Source organism: Rutidosis leptorrhynchoides, chromosome 5 (assembly GCF_046630445.1).
Source record: "Rutidosis leptorrhynchoides isolate AG116_Rl617_1_P2 chromosome 5, CSIRO_AGI_Rlap_v1, whole genome shotgun sequence".
NCBI classification, from domain to species: domain Eukaryota; kingdom Viridiplantae; phylum Streptophyta; class Magnoliopsida; order Asterales; family Asteraceae; genus Rutidosis; species Rutidosis leptorrhynchoides.
In genome coordinates this window covers 398,107,241-398,112,380 of record NC_092337.1, presented here as the reverse complement: position 1 = coordinate 398,112,380, position 5,140 = coordinate 398,107,241, and the positions used below count along the sequence as shown (strand labels likewise).

The following is a 5,140-nucleotide window of genomic DNA, read 5'->3' as shown; positions in this document are numbered from 1 at the left end:
TTAGAAAGATAACCTACTGTAAATAACAAACTTTTCTTGATCTTAGATGATTGCTTGGAATGGATTAGGAAACTTGGAAGTAAACTTGTAAACTTGGAAGTGTTCTTGATGTGTTCTTGAGTAATTGTTTTTATAATGATTATAGGTAATAACCAAAGCTTGTATTTAATGATTTTTGCTGGAAAAATAGTAACTTAGACGTTCATGGAAGAGTGTGTGTGTTTTGAGAGAGAATTGGAAAGAAAATTGGAAGTGAAATGAAGTAGGTGGTGAGTGGTGAAGGTGAGTGGGGTTAAAAGGAGTTCTTGTTTTTGTTTTCTTGCTCATAAGTCATGCTAGTTGTCTAATTGTTGGTTCCACATGTTTGTTGACTATCTGGGGCTGCTAAGAGCTGAATTATTATGTGTATATACCAATAGTATATACGTTTAGGAGCTGGGTATTGTACGAGTACGAATACGGTTGCATACGAGTAGAATTGTTGATGAAAATGAATGAGAATGAAATTGTAAGCATTTTTTTTAAGTAGAAGTACTTTGATATGTGCCTTGAAGTCTTTCAAAAGTGTACTAATACATCTAAATACACTACATGTATATACATTTTAACTGAGTCGTTAAGTCATCGTTAGTCGTTACATGTAAGTGTTGTTTTGAAACCTTTAAGTTAACGATCTCATTTAATGTTGTTAACCCATTGTTTATTATATCTAATGAGATGTTAAATTATTACATTATCATGATATTATGATGTATGAATATATCTTAATATGATATATATACATTAAAATGTCGTTACAACGATAATCGTTACATATATTCCTCATTTCAAAATTCTTAAGTTAGTAGTCTTGTTTTACATATGTAGTTCATTGTTAACATACTTAATGATATATATAATTATCATTTTATCATGTTAAATATAGTGTAACAATATCTTAATATGATACATATGTATTTAGTAAGACGTTGTAATAACGATAATCGTTATATATCGTTTCGAGTTTCTTAACTTAGTGGTCTCATTTTTATGTATATAACTCATTGTTAATATACTTATGGAAATAATTACTTATCATAATCTCATGTTAACTATATGTATATCCATATATATATATCGTCATGTCATTTTTACAAGTTTTAGCGTTCATGAATCGCCGGTCATCTTGGGTGGTCAATTGTCTACATGAAACTCATTTCAAATAATCAAGTCTTAACAAGTTTGATTGCTTAACATGTTGGAAACACTTAATCATGTAAATATCAATTTCATTTAATATATATAAATATGGAAAAGTTCGAGTCACTACATGTACTCCGCCACTTCGGAACAATCCGAAAACTTGAGCACTCCAAGCTCCATTGTGGTGAATTGCAATCCTTCATTCATTTCAAATTCTTCTTCTTCAACGTCGAATCTAAAGACACAAGGACAATCTTGTTGATCCTCCCCTTCGATTGTAACAATTGAGTTCACTTGAGCGTAATTGGAATATTGGTGGTTGTTATCTTTTGGTGTGGAATTTGATGAACTTTCTTGGTTATTATTTTGGTTGTGATTGATGCTCTCAATGGTCATGGTTCTTGTGTTGTTGTTATTTTTGTTTTGTTGGTTTTGGTGTTGATTGTTTCAGTTATTGTTGGGATTCACTTGTGTATTGGATGGTAAAGTTCCTTAAGGTCTCTCAGCGACTTGGTTTGACAATCTTCCTACAGTGTTCTCAAGGTTTCATAATGATGCTTGTTGATGTCTCAGTTGTTGTTTTAGAAACTCATTCTCCTTAGTCAAAAACACCTCAGTTGTCTCCACCTTCTTGATGTAATTTTGCATCATCTCTTCTAAGTTCCTTGAATGTTGAGTTGGTTGAGTGTTTTGTTGGTTTTGTTATGGTTGGTTTTGATTGTAACTTTGGTTCTTTTGGTTTTGGGAATAACCTTGGTTTTGTTGATATCCTTGATTGTAGTTTTGGTTACTTTGGTTGATATAGGGTTGGTTGTTGTAAGGTTGTTGATTTTGTGTTTCGTAGTTGTTGCTCCGATTTTGGTTTTAGTTTTGGTTGTAGCCATGGCTTCGGTTTTGGTTTTGGAATCCGGGTGGTGGGTTATTTTGGGTGTTGAAAGAAACTCGTCTTTGGTTTTGGTTGAAGTAACCTTGGTTTCCTTGGTAAGAGTTGTTGCCTTGGGTTGATGAACCGCCCCTTTGGTAGTTTTGGTTACCCACATAGTTAACTTGAGCATCCGAATTCACTGGGATATCGTCCAAATCAAGTTGAATGTATTGGTTGATTTGTGGACAATTCTTTGTAAGGGAGGTCAATCAAACCTCTCACGTCCTACTTGCATAGCAACAATGGATTGTTGTAGCTTCTTCAACTCCTTACCGTAAGATTGAAATTGGTTGTTCAAGCTAGCAAGTGTAACTTGCCCGTTGTCACTTTCCACTTGAGCTACACTCTTTCTTAGGAGATCCCTAGGTGAGGGATTCCATTCATAAGTATGAATCAAGATATATTCTAGTAACGTCTCGGCCGCATTTGGTGACTTATACATGAACACACCTCCCGTGGAGGAATCAAGAATTTGCCTCATCCTTTCCTTTATACCCCGATAGAAAGTATTGATGTACTCCCTCTTTGATAAACCATGTGGTGGACACGCTCTCAACATCTTCTTAAAACGAATCCATGCATCATATAATGATTCATCACTCCATTGAGCAAATGCATTGATCTCCATTTTAAGTCTCTCCGCCTTCGATGGTGGAAAGAAATGATTGAGAAAAGTATCACTCAAATCTTGAAAAGTTCTAATGGAATCAGAAGGTAGATTTCTTAGCCAAATCTTAGCATCGCCTTGAAGAGAAAATGGGAATGCCCTTAACTTGTATGAATCTTCGGTAACATCCTTATGCTTGTAGAGATCACAAATGTCATTGAACAACTTAAGGTGCTCAAAAGGATCATCTTCCATTAAATCGTGAAATTGTACATCCTTTAACATAGTAAAGAAATTTCCCTCAACTTTCCAATGTTCGGCCCCGATGGGCGGTTTAGTAATAACCGGTGGTACCACCGTAGGTGCAACCAACCTAGCATTCCACATTGGCGTATCATTTGGATCTACTTGTTGTTCTTAATTAACGAGTGGTGGGTTATTGGGATCCCCATAACCAAATAGATTACCTTAGGGTTGTGGATTAACACCGTCCATTTATTCAATACAATGGATTACCTTGATTGTAGTTTTGGTTACTTTGGTTGTTATAAAGTTGGTTGTTGTAAGGTTGTTGATTTTGTGTTTCGTAGTTGTTGCTCCAGTTTTGGTTATAGTTTTGGTTGTAGCCTTGGCTTTGGTTTTGGTTTTAGAATGGGTTATTTGGGTGTTGAAAGAAACTTGTCTTTGGTTTTGGTTGAAATAACCTTGGTTTCTGATGTTAAAGCTAAGGGGTATAAAATACTATTAAATTTTACAAGGAAATACTATTAAATACGATACAATTTTACACAAGATATTTATTTATTTATTGAATGGATATACTTAAACCTTGCTACAACACTTATAGGCAGTGTACCTAATCGTACAGTAGTGTAGTTTTTAGTAAGTCCGGTTCGTTCTACAGGGAATCTTTTTCACAAAGCTTAACGCTATATTAGTTTAAATTTATAAAAATAAAAATATATATAATATTATTATTATAAAGGGGGTTTTTACCGTTTAATGACCGGTTTGTCGATTTTAAAACTTTAGTCGCAGTTAAAACAAAATGTAAAATAATAAATAAATAAAAGACTTAATTTAAAACGTAAAGTAAATAACGATAATGAAATTGCCATAAATAAAAGTGCGATCAAATAAACTTGCAATAATTAAAAAGTACGATAATTAAAAGTGCAATTAAATACAATAACAATAAAATAAAATGCGATAATTAGAAGTGCAATTAAATATAAAATTAAAGGAAAGTAAATATGAAATAAAATAATTATGCTTATTTAAACTTCCGTAATCATGATGTTTGACGTGTTGATTTTAGTTTTATGCCCATGGGTTAATTGTCCTTTGTCCTGGATTATTTAATATGTCCGTCTGGTTTTTGTCCATAACAGTCCATCAGTCATAAATATAAAGTGCGAGTGTCCTCGTCAAATTATCCTTATACCCGAAGTTTAAATATTCCAACTAATTGGGGACTTAAACTGTAACAAGATTTTAATACTTTGTTTAATAATTACACCACGATGTCGACTGAGTGTAACCCAAGGTTTTAATACTTTGTTATCAATTATGCCAAGTGTCCTTGTACATAATTTCACCCCTGTTTTAATAATTCTAGTGGCTATTAATCCATTCCCATGTCCGGTTAAATGAACGATTATTCGTACATATAAATATCCCGCTCATCGTGTCCGATCGAGTGTATATGGTAATTTATGGGTACGTCCAATTATAAATCTTTATATTAACATTAACAAACTATCATTTAGTTAAACAAATATAAAGCCCATTAATAGCCCATAGTCTAATTTCCACAAGTGTCGTTCTTTTGTCCAAACTCCAATTATGGTACAAAGCCCAATTACCCAATTTTAGTAATTAGCCCAACATCATGATTACTTCTGATTAAATAAGCATAATAATAACTTAGCTACGAGACATTAAATTAAAAAGGTTGAACATAACTTACAATGATTAAAAATAGCGTAGCGTTACACGGACAGAATTTCGACTTACACCCTTACAACATTCGCTAACATACCCTTATTATTAGGATTTAAAATTAAAATTAAAATATAAATATAAATATATTTACGTATACATATATAGAGAGAGATTGAATTAATTATTTTACGTTCACCAAACTGCGAATTTATAGGCCTGTGAACTGAAAAAGGAGCTCATGCGATCGCATGAGCTTTGCTCTTCAAGGCCATGCGATCGCATGGCCAGCTGGGGAGGCTCACATTTGGTTGTTTTCTTCTGCCGACGGTTTTATAATATATATATTAATTTTAAGAATTAATTATATATTATATTATATTTATGTGCATAGTTGACTTGTAATTTTTAGTCCGTTGCGTCGAGCGTTGAGAGTTGACTCTGGTCCCGGTTCCGAATTTTCGAACATCCTTGCGTACAATTTA

The 5,140-nt window shown here is 33.2% G+C and overlaps 1 non-coding gene across 1 annotated transcript; it reads left to right on the top strand.

Annotated features, from left to right (window-relative positions):
- The first annotated feature begins 2,637 nt into the window (after positions 1-2,637).
- On the top strand, positions 2,638-2,744 carry LOC139851005 (small nucleolar RNA R71). The gene has a single exon (XR_011760372.1). It is a non-coding gene; the product is annotated as a small nucleolar RNA R71 (small nucleolar RNA).
- Positions 2,745-5,140: the final 2,396 nt, after the last annotated feature.